This window comes from Saccopteryx bilineata, chromosome 5, assembly GCF_036850765.1.
Source record: "Saccopteryx bilineata isolate mSacBil1 chromosome 5, mSacBil1_pri_phased_curated, whole genome shotgun sequence".
In the NCBI taxonomy this organism is placed as follows: domain Eukaryota; kingdom Metazoa; phylum Chordata; class Mammalia; order Chiroptera; family Emballonuridae; genus Saccopteryx; species Saccopteryx bilineata.
Genome location: NC_089494.1, coordinates 35,390,307 through 35,402,062, shown reverse-complemented (window position 1 = coordinate 35,402,062; position 11,756 = coordinate 35,390,307).

The window sequence follows — 11,756 nt, the reverse complement described above, 5'->3', positions numbered from 1 at the left end:
TACCTGGCTTGTTTCTTTTATCGATGCTCACTTTTTATTAAATGTATGTGTAATACTTCCAAGAAAACTAGAGGTGTGGCACAGAGCTTTATACAATACTGTTTCTCTTGGGACAAGTATCCTTTCAGAAAAAGCAATGGCCCACAATGGCCCCTGCCAGTACCTTACACACATACAGATGGATGTTACCTCAGTCATCTTAGAGACTGTGGCAGTTTGGAATCTTCGTTGCAAGTGACATAAACCTCAGCTCAGCCTAGCTTAAAACAATGAAAATTGATTGGTTCAGTGACCGAAAAATCCAGTCTCAAAGTACGGCTTGGGTCCAATTTGATCAGGGCTTTCTCTCAATGATGATCTTAGTGTTCCCTTCCTCCTTAGGCTGACATTGTATTCAGAATGGTAGCAAATGGCCAACTGTCCAGAAGACAGAACCTTTTCCAGGTAGCATCCTCGTGGAGAAGGTGTCTTTCACAGACGTTCCAGCAAAGGTCTTGCGTATTATTGACGTAGATGGCTGATAGGCTTGTCCCTAAACCAATCATCAAAGTGGTGGAGGGAGCAGCAAATGAGATGTAGTAAGTATAGACTAATCAGCCCTCGAGCTGGAAGTGGCCAGCTCCCCAGAAGTGCATGGGGCTGTGGAAAAGGGCTACTGTGACCTCAGGAAGGGAGAACAGATACTGGGGGACCCAGTCGCCCCAAGTCCCTATCTTTGACTGCAGGGCAGCTCAGTTTGGACACTGCTTCCCATCACACTTCCATGTGTCCTGCAGATTTGTTGGTCTCTTTCAAGTGCAAATACTTATTTTTCAGTTCAACATTAACATTTTTCCCTGGCAGCCAAGGTACAGCTCTTCTACTGATCCGCTGAGCCCGCATGCCACGCAAGCATCCGGTTTTTTTCTTTTGCCAAGTGCAGGAGGATGTTTGCTCTGTCTGTACAGGGCTGTCTGAAGTCTCTGGGTGTACCCAGAGATTTAATGGGAATTTTAAATGTTAAGTCACATTCCAAGAAGGAAGGAAGAGTTGCTCGTTCAAATAAGAAAGATAAATGTTCAGGGCTGCCTTCCCTGTTTACTCCATCTGAGGTCTTGAATTTAAATTTCACAAGACAAAGAAGGACTTTGCACAAATTTTGTGTAGCAAGATTTGGCTCGCTGTTGAAGAATGTCAGTTTATATATGACAGCTTTAAAGATGAGTCAAATGTCAGGCCATTGAAATACTACATTACTAAATAGTATTCATCTGTTCTAGTGGAACCATTGGTCTGATCCTGGAGATCTGGGTCAAATTCTGCCATTCTTTTAAAATGTTTTAAACTCCTTTTTAAAATCCACAGGCTATGAACACTCTAATCTCTCTATTTAATGCGCAATAGCCAGAAGAATAGATTCTTCCCTCTTGAACATTTCTCTAGTTGAGAGGTTAAAACATTTTAATTCTCATGAAAATGGAATAACTTCAAAATTCACCCTATGTCGCACCAAATCTCCATTTGTGAAATTCAAACCTCCCTGTTGGGTTCCTACATTCCACATTTACATTTCATTTGAGAATCTACATACTCCAGCGCTGGGCAGGTGAGAGTTGACTGGGGGGCTTAATATAGCTAGGCTCAGAAAGTTAAACATAAATCAGTACAACACTCTGCCTCAATGAAGGCCGTACAAGAGGTAGGGGAAGAAACCAGAAACATACCATATCCCATTCTGCTGGCATCAGGAAAAGAGATTTTAATTAAACATTCTTTGGGAAGCGAAATTAAATGAGGTTACTGGAAAAAGTTGCAAGACTAAACGTGGCCTATGTATTTTTGCCAAAGAAAGAGATTTGGGAATTCTGATTCTGAAAGCTTAGGTTGGAGCCTCAATCGTGATTTAACCACGAGGAGGAAATCCGGGGTCTGTACAGCTCTTTTCCTAGGATAAGTAGAAGAGAGAACAGAAGGGAGATAGCAATTAGGCAGATGCCTGAATTCAATACCACCTTTAACTAAGCTTCCTCCTTTCTTCACCCCTCCCTGCCTTTTTATAGTACTGCCTGTTTAGAGCGCCCTCTTGTGTTTACAGATGGTAAGTCTAATTTCCCAGCGGACATTCTAATGACAGCGTCCATGAAATATATAATGGCTTTTAACCATACTTGCTTCAGAGGCCATACCTAAAATTCAAGCACAGGTGGGCTAGGATTCCAGATTGCTCCCAGGAACCAAAAATGAAGCAAAAGAGGAAGAGCCAGCCACTTGCTCACAAATTTCCTATGAAAACTATACAATAGCAAAAGACAATAAATAACATTAATAATAATAATAATAATTTGATCAGCAAATACAGTGTGTCCATAAAGTCATGGTGCACTTTTGACCAGTCACAGGAAAGCAACAAAAGACAATAGAAATGTGAAATCTGCACCAAATAAAAGGAAAACTCTCCCAGTTTCATACCTATTCAGTGCAGATCGATGTGGGCTCACACACAGATTTTTTAGGGCTCCTTAGGTAGCTATCCCGTATAGCCTCTACAGACTCGTCACTGACTGATGGCCTACCAGAATGGGGTTTCTCCACCAAACTGCTGGTTTCCTTCAACTGCTTACCCCACTGAGTAATGTTATTCCTATGTGGTGGCGCTTCGTTATAAACGTGTCAATATTCATGTTGCACTTTGGTCACGGATTCGAATTTAGCAAGCCACAGAACACACTGAACTTTCCTCTGTACCGTCCACATCTCAACTGGCATGGCTGTGGGCTGCTCCGCTGTATACACACGGTGTTACATCATCTGCGCATGCGCACACGCTGCCACATCATCCTACAGAAACAGAGAGTTTTCCTTTTATTTTGGTGCAGATTTCACATTTCTATCGTCTTTTGTTGCTTTTCTGTGGCCGGTCAAAAATGCACCGTGACTTTACAAACACACTATACATTGCTCTAGCATTTTCCTGAAAGTACTGAGCTATCTTAATGGCTATAGTCTAATAAGAAAATATGAGGAGTTGCTGAGTCCCAAGGATTCTCCTGTGATCTCACCATTTGAAGCACAATTTTAATACTATTCATTGCAAGCTGTTATTACAAGGAGTCTTTTTTCCCCACCCTTTGCTTTTTTTTACAACAAGCTATTAAGTCCTGAGGAAGTTTTCTGCTATTATTAGTTTCCCAGAACCAGGTCCCCAATCCTTGGAGGCAGATCAGTCTACACCGAGTTTAATTCTCATTACAGCAGCCCCTCAGGCAGATGCCCCCTGGTCTGGACCTCGCTGTGCCATCTGAAAAAAGCCCAGCGCTGCTCTCATCACACAAGGCTCTTACAAATTATTTCTGGTGACTGATTTTCAGAGGCTCCCTTGTTTGTGAATTCTGCTTCTTCCCATGGCTCAGAAGAAGCCGTGGTGCGACCACTAAGTTCAACTTTCACAGGAAACACTGCCACACACAGTTTTTAGAGAATAAATAAGTTCTAAAGTAAATGTGTTTGAGAAGGTATGTAGATTTCTGGCAAAAAATAAAATGTACTTCAGAGTCATGGCAGCAACAATAACCAAAAGAATTCCTACGGAAAATAAGTGTAAAAAATATCTTCTTGTCAAAAACAAAAAAAAAATCTTATTTTTCACTAGGTTGGAATTATACTGACCTACTATTCCTAGTCTTTGAGGGAACACATGCTTTCTGTAAATTGCCATCATTACGTAGCAAGCTGGCCAATAGTGTCATTACCCCTTTGACAACGCCTGACACAGAGTATGTACTCAATAAATACAAGGGACAGAGAGTAGATATGAAAGAGTGGTCAACTCTGACCCCCCTAGAAAATTCTGGAGTCTAAACGAATTGTGCAAAATAATCCAGAGAAGAAGGAAAGAGAGAGGAGCAGCTAAAGTTCCAGGCCTGGTGGCAGACTGAATTCACATAACTCCCCCCACCCCACCTCCTCCTGGCTGTCTAAACTTGGGCATATTTCTAAAAATCTTGTTACCTGGGTTTCTGAGTACACGGAGCTAGTAACCATACCTCCCTCGAGGGGTTGTTATAAGGATTGAATAAGTTAATATTTGCAAAGCACTTGGAATTATGCCTGGGATTTTGTATGGGTGAGGTTCTAATCCAGTGGTTCTCAACCTTTCTAATGCCGTAACCCCGCAATACAGTTCCTCATGTTGCGGTGACCCCAAACCAAAAAATAATTTTGGTGGTTACTTCATAACTGTAATTTTGCTACAGTTATGATTCGGAATGTAAATACCTGATATGCATTATGTATTCTCATTGCTACAAATCAAACATAATTTAAACATAGTGATTAATCACAAAAACAATATTTAATTATATATTGAGAAATATTTATTACTAATGGACCTCCTTACCTAGTGTATTGGGGCTACCATTCCGTAAATAGCTGCTTAACTAATGGATCTGTTTTTTCCAGATTAGTGGCAAGTTTTCTATATAGAACAGTGTGAACTACGTCATAGGATACACTGCAGTTTCTGCACAGCATGGTATCTTTCAGGGCTCTTTCACAGTATAAAGCAGCAGTTTCTGCAGTGGAATCCACATCTCATTTACTTCAATGGGAGACCCGTGGATTCCGCAGAAGAGAGATCCCCTGTACGGCAGAAATGCAGTTCCGACACATTTCTTCCTCTCCTATTCAAGTCAATGGGAGGCCGCAGCAGATTCCACTCAAATACAGAGCATGTTGCTTAATTTTTTCTACTCTAGAACTTTTCCTAGAGCAGAAAAATTCCGAAGGTGGAATCTGCCACCCCCAATAGACTTCTATAGGAGGCAGATCTTTTACACTGCAGAATCCGCACAGCAGATTCCTCAGTGTGAGGCCTCTTTCAGTCTATTGGGGGTGGCGGATTCCACCTTTGGAATTTTTCTGCTCTAGGAAAAGTTCTAGCGTGGAAAAAATTAAGCAACATGCTCTATATTTGAGCGGAATCTGCTGCGGCCTCCCATTGACTTGAATAGGAGAGGAAGAAATGTGTCGGAAACTGTCATTTCTCCGCCTCTTACTGAAATCAAAAGGAGGCTGTGGCGGATTGTGTGGTAACCCGAGATTTTTGGGAGCTCTCTTCCACAAAATCCACTACACTCCCAATGAAATCAATAAGAGGCGGATTCAATGCCGGAAACCGCTGATTTCAGCAGTTTCCTCATTCAGAATATGGGAAAATAGTGGGAGATACGGGAGATAATTATACATTGGGAACAGTGTGAACTACATCTTATAGTGGTCTCTTATAGTATAAGACCGATGTAGTTCACACTGTGTAAATGTATGGTGCTTTGTGTAAGTGTAAGCTGCTTTGTGTATTGTGTAATGATTACACACAAAGCACCTTGCACTTACACAGTGTTGTGTGTATGGTGTGTGCACTGTTTTTTACATTATTAACCTTTTTTACACCAGCAGGCTCTCTTGGCTCTCTGCCTCTTGTCTCTCCCGCTCCTAGGCTTCCGTCCTCCTGCGCTTGCTGCACCCACCCACTGATGACGTCAGCAAGCGCCGGACACACGTAATGCGCTGCTATGGACTGTGGAGCGTTCCCCCCCACCCTGCTTCTTCCGCCCCTTAGGCCCCTGGCGGATGATGCAATCACGTCTGCGCATGACCGCAGGCATTCAGTTTGGAATGCAAGTCCATAACAGCGTACTTTCAAGCTGAATAGCGTTGCTGCAGATGGTAGCGCGGCCTCAGCGGCTAAAGCCATTGGAAATACGTATTTTCCGATGGCTTTAGGCAACCCCTGTGTTTTAGTCGTTTGACCCCCGCCGGGGTCGCGACCCACAGGTTGAGAACCGCTGTTCTAATCAGAGTCAGTAACCAACCAGAGTAATTTGAATGGGGAAGCTTTATATAAATTTTTATACATGTATAAATGTATATATGTTTGTATATATAAAATAGTATATATATGAAGTAATAATAACAGGGGATTAGCTACTAAAGAACACATGAATAGCAGACACAGGGACAGTTGAGGCTGTACTTAGAGCTGAGGCAGAGTGCTCAAGGAAGGGACAAGTTTGGGAGACCCCCCCCCCCAACTGCTGCCCCCAAGGCTGAGATTCTGACCTGGTGGAGAAGGATGTGGCTGTGTTCCCTAGAGGGCAAGCAGCTTGCAGAGGTGCTGGTAAGCAAGAAGCTTCCCCAGGAGGAGCAGGGAGGCCACTGAGGGAAGGCACTGGGTGTTCAGCTGGTGTACCTGCAGGACTCCCCAGGAAACCCCTGCTCAGCTGCTGCTGAACTCTCTGGGAAGCCAGCAGGGCGACCCAGGGGACTGGAAGCTGCAGCTGAAATTTGCTGGGGTGAGGGCCTCTCAGGGTCCACAGCGCAACCAAGTGCTGCAGGAGCAAGAATACGGGGACATAGCCAGGAAGAAGCCCCTTCCTCCTGCCGCGCCCCTGCAGTGACAAAGCCAGCTGGCCGAAGAGAAGTGCTTACAGGGTCCAGCGCCAGGAGAGCAAGCAGGCAGTGAAGAGAGATTTTAAACCACGAAGCAGTTAACTGTCATACCATTATAAAGCACTGTAAGAATACTTGATAATATATGATAGCGATGCAGCACACAGAAGACTCTGAGTCCTCTCTTGGTCATTCCTGGGAATGAAGAGGTGGCTCAACATGATGCCTCGGGGCCTGGACACAAGGAAGGTGCGTGCATGTGAGCCCAGCCCTCGCCGCATTGTCCCCACTGGCAGCTACGCAGCTTACCACGCACCTTTGTGCTTCAGTCAATGAGGATAACAATAACACATCTATACAACAGAGTGGGTGTATTAAATAACGTAATGCATAAAGGGCTTAGACGAGTACATCTTAGTTTTTAATTGGTAGATGCTTATTCAGAACAGCAAATAAAAAAGAATTCTAATATTACACCGAAAGCAGAAATGCAAGTGGAAGACGGTAGGACAGACTGTTTAATTGGCAGCCTGAGACACCCTTTGGTATCATCCTCCCCCTCAGTTCTCATGGCCCCATTCCTGCCTGTGACTGACAGCTCCAGGGTTCTCTTATTCACCCATAGCCCCCATTTAAAAGAGGCAGCTATTTTGCTCAAGTTAAATCACCCAAGTAAAGCAATGGCTCTCAACTGGGGTAATCCATTTTGTGCCCACCCCTCTCCACCCTGCCCCCGTGACACTTGGAAAAGTCTGGAGATATTTTGATTGTCACAACTGGGGCAGAGGGCAGTGGCCAGGGATGCTGCTCAACATCCTACAGTGCACAGTAATCGCCCAAAATAAAGTATTATCCAAAATGTTGAAAACCCTGATGTGGAGGGTGCAAGGGAAGCGGAGCAAGGGCACTGAGACAGGGCCGAGGAGCCAGGACCTGCGGCCGCGCTGGGTTGTAACTGGCTCAGCCTCGGAGCAAGGGAACCGAGACAGGGCCGAGGAGCCAGGACCTGCTGCCGCGCAGGGTTCCGACTGAGACAGGGCCGAGGAGCCAGGACCTGCTGCCGCGCTGGGTTCCGACTGAGACAAGGCCGAGGAGCAAGGACCTGCGGCCGCGCTGGGTTGTGACCGGCTCAGCCTGGGCTCCCAGATCCTGACTGTCCCGCCCACAGCCAGCCTACACGTAGTTTCTGATGTCCTTGGGCTCTGACAGCCACATAGAAAGAGTTCCCACAACTTTCAAACTCAGAAATCAGGGGCTGGGTTCCTGAGAGAGCCACTGTTGAAAAGGAAATGTTCAAAATGTTAAGGAATCTTGGAAGGAAACAATATTTGCCTTTTCCCAACGTTAGCAAATACGCTTCCTCTTTCCATAATGTGCTCTCTGTTTAAAACAAGTTTCTCTTCTGAGTTTCAGGCCCCCAAATTCATTCCTTAAAGCTGAGTAAAATTTTACTAAGGTAATGAGGGCTGTAGGGTAAAAGAAGGAAATGAAAAGTATGAGAAGCAACATTATATGATGAAAAGTTGTTAAATAAACAAGTAGGGAAGAATACTGATTGACGGGTTACCATAAAATCCTATTTGTCTTAGCCACAGCCTACATCAGAAACCAGTCAGCTAACAAATACAAAGCGTGTAAGGGCTGTCTGAGGCAACACATGTGAACATAGACAAACCAGCTTTTCTGTAACAACGTGAACCATGTGCATCTCCTACGGCTGGGCCGCGACAGTGAAAACCGCCCCGGAGGCCGCTCCACGGACCACATTCCACGAATATGAAATTCCAGGAACAGCTGGAAACCAGCTTTTTCTAGCTCTTCATTTTTTTAACAGCCAATTTTCTGTTAGCTCTTCATGAAGTTCCGTTTTAGGCTGTACTACATGCTTGAGATCCTGCATATTAACTGCAGCCTTCAACAAAGAATCACTCATCCACTCTTCACTGACTCAAGAATCAGCAACCTGTTGACAATTTTCAAGGGAGAGTTTCGGCATCTGAGAAAATGACACTATGGCCCCTAATTAGAAAGTTCCTATTTCACTGAGGAAAACACACATGTAAGTCATTTGAAAATATTTTTCATTTGCTATAGTAGAAGCTCTTTTCCTTCATTTTATCAAGTTCATACTTTCTACTAATTATTTAACCACCATCCTACCAAACATAGACTCAAGCTACTCCAAGGGATTGCAGGCTTAAGTATCCTTTATAAGGCAACCTTACTACATGTGAATGTTATTATTCTTCCTTTAACAGAACAATACAAACAACTTCTGGAGTAAAAGCCAAATGTGACTGTATATTTAAAAACCAAGGTATAGTCTGGATAATAATTATACTGTATTTAACCACAGACTGGAAACTGTATCAATTTTTCTCAATGTTAACACTTGCTAAGGAAGCAATAGGGTTCATGCTGTGAATGAAAAAGAAATTGCACCAGCAACCCTGTAGGAGCACTGAAGCAGGAAGGGACAGGCCAGACTGCCTTTTTCCTTTCTCAGAAGTCAGACAAATCCACCAGCGACCTCTCTGGGATCTTATGATCCGTGCCTCTGACTCACTTGAAGCAACTTGACAAGTTATGTAACTGCTATGGTCATTACTCATAGGAACTGCGGTCATGAGCAACGATGGCAGAACTACTAAGGAACTTCCACTAGCACCTCCTTTGTTCTGACAGTATAAACTCTGCAGGTGGAAAATCCATTTCCATACCCCCTGAAGAATGCTACCAATTTTCTAAAATAACTGGGGGGTGGGGGTGAGGACGTGGGCCCTAACAGTTCAGAAAACTTCTGAAGGTCTACTCTCTACCTGGTACAGAGGTGACAGAGTCCCTGGGTAGCAGGAAACAGACACGTCATTCAATACTTTAGTATTTTCTGCTCAAAAACTTGAAATATGAAACAATTGACACTTTTACATACACTTCCTCCCTCTAACGTATCCTCTGGTCATTCTGTTCTGTCATCCTATAGCAGTGGTCAGCAAACCGCGGCTGGAGAGCCACCTGCTCGCTCAACTCCTGCATGAATGGCGGGCCTCCCCCTGCAGCGCGTTTCCCGTGGCCTGACCAAGCGACACCCTGCGTGCACCTGCACACCCACATGGGGTATTTTTTGGAAGAGCCACACTCAAGGGGCCAAAGAGCCGCATGTGGCTCCGGAGCCACGGTTTGCCGACCACTGTCCTACAGAAATCAGATTACGGGGCTGAAACACATGTGCACCGTGGTAGGGGTGGAGACTGTTGTAATTGTACAGCCATCTCTCTGCTGGACCCCATTGTCTTGATCTTTAAGGACTTAAAAAAGACTACTTCATTATGGTGTTGTGTGAAACTAAAAAGCATAATAAACATGATGAAATAAAATATATGAAGATACTTTATAAAACTATAACATAACAGCAATATTAAAACAAAAACATTTAAAAAGATAAAACAAATCCTTTTGCAGTTTCCCACGATATAACTAATTTTAGTCAGGGCAAACTAGTTTTCAACAGAGAGATTACTTCGAAGGGCATAATCAATTATCTTCTATTATATGAGCAATACCGAATATCCTCCTCATCATTAAGAATTTCTATTGTGCCCCTTGACTCAACTACTACACAAACTTACTTCTCCAAAGTAATGACACTGAGTCACTATTTATAAAGCATGCTTTCCTTTTTTAAATTATTTTTCCAGAAAGAACAATGGGTTATGATGAGTTACCAACTCATGTTTACAGGGTCTGGTATTAGGAAAAATGTGTTTTCATGTGAAATTGACCTAAATCCCAGGGAACCACATCCAAATAAAGTTCAAGTTACTCCAACATTCTGAATTGACTTTGACTCCTGATATCCACAAAGGATCATTTGTTCTTTCCCATCTCAGCTGCAACAGAGCCCAGCAGTTATCCTCAAAATTATCTTCTTATAAAGGCTACAACTGCTAAACAGACTATCCCTGCTTAAACTACTTGATGCAAAGAAGTGAAGGCTTTTGACTGAAGCACTCATGACTAATCTTCAACAAGTTTCCTTTCTGGAAAATGCTTATTATGTATGAAATAAACATTGTTTATTAGTAGTATAATATTTTCTTATATGAATCCGCAACTCAAAAGGTCCTAGATCAAGCAGTACTAATAATGTCCTCATCGGAAGTTCTCAAAATTCACTGTGGTCTTTGTCAGAATGTCTGGATTCACTATAGTAGTATTTTTCCAAAGTAATTATTTTATATATTCTACAAGGGAATGTCATTCATGAATCTTCAGTTAAATAATCACTTTTTCTAGCCAAATAAACCATCTATTTTAAAAGGTTGCTGGTATTTGGATAGGTTTCCAAAATTGGTTTAATTATTTTATATATTACACAATAAAGCAATTTTGTAAGCAGAAATAGATAACCTACATAAACTGGCAAGCTTTCAAACTACTAAAGAGCTCCAAGGCTTAAGAATAAGTACAGTAATAGGAAATGTCACTTTATGGAAAGTTTTACTTTATTTTGTAAAAAGTAATGTTTTGAATATAGTTACTTTACTCTTTCAAAACAATGCAAGTACAAGGATAAACACAGAGTAAAAAGTACCCTGCTGTATGAACTTAAACACACAAGATCTACTACTCACTGAAGGCAGCAATATATGACCCAATTATAAAACGCAACATGTATGAGTAAACACACACAACTGAATAGTTGTGAAAAATAGAGGAGTAATCAAAATAGCCTGTTGGAAAATATTAAATTCAAGTTATGTGGATAGTTTATGCATAAAAAATCATACTGTATAGACAGAATGACTCTTCAATGGTCATTTCTGGAAAATAAAACTTAACTTTAGATATAAAGTTAAACTTTTTTTAATTTTTTTTTATTCATTTTTTAGAGAGGAGAAAGGGAGAGAGAGAGGAGAGAGAGAGAGAGAGAGAGAGAGAGAAGGTGGGGAGGAGCGGAGCTGGAAGCATCAACTCCCATATGTGCCTTGATCAGGCAAGCCCAGGGTTTCGAACCGGCAACCTCAGCATTTCCAGGTCGACGCTTTATCCACTGCGCCACCATAGGTCAGGCTAAACTTTTAACTTCTCTTTTTCAAAGTACTTTCAAAACTATACTACCCACATTAAAATAAAATAGTTTAACAATTTATTCCAAAGAGATGTTATATATATAGTTCATATCCCAAGAAATCTTCCTGTGATGCATACTTAAATCTGCCAATGGGAAAAAAGTAAGAAAAGCCAATCTAGTAAAGAAATAGTTAAATTAAGTAAAAGCCAAAGTGTGATCTCACATTTTTTTGTTTTTGCCCTCCCATCATTTCTTT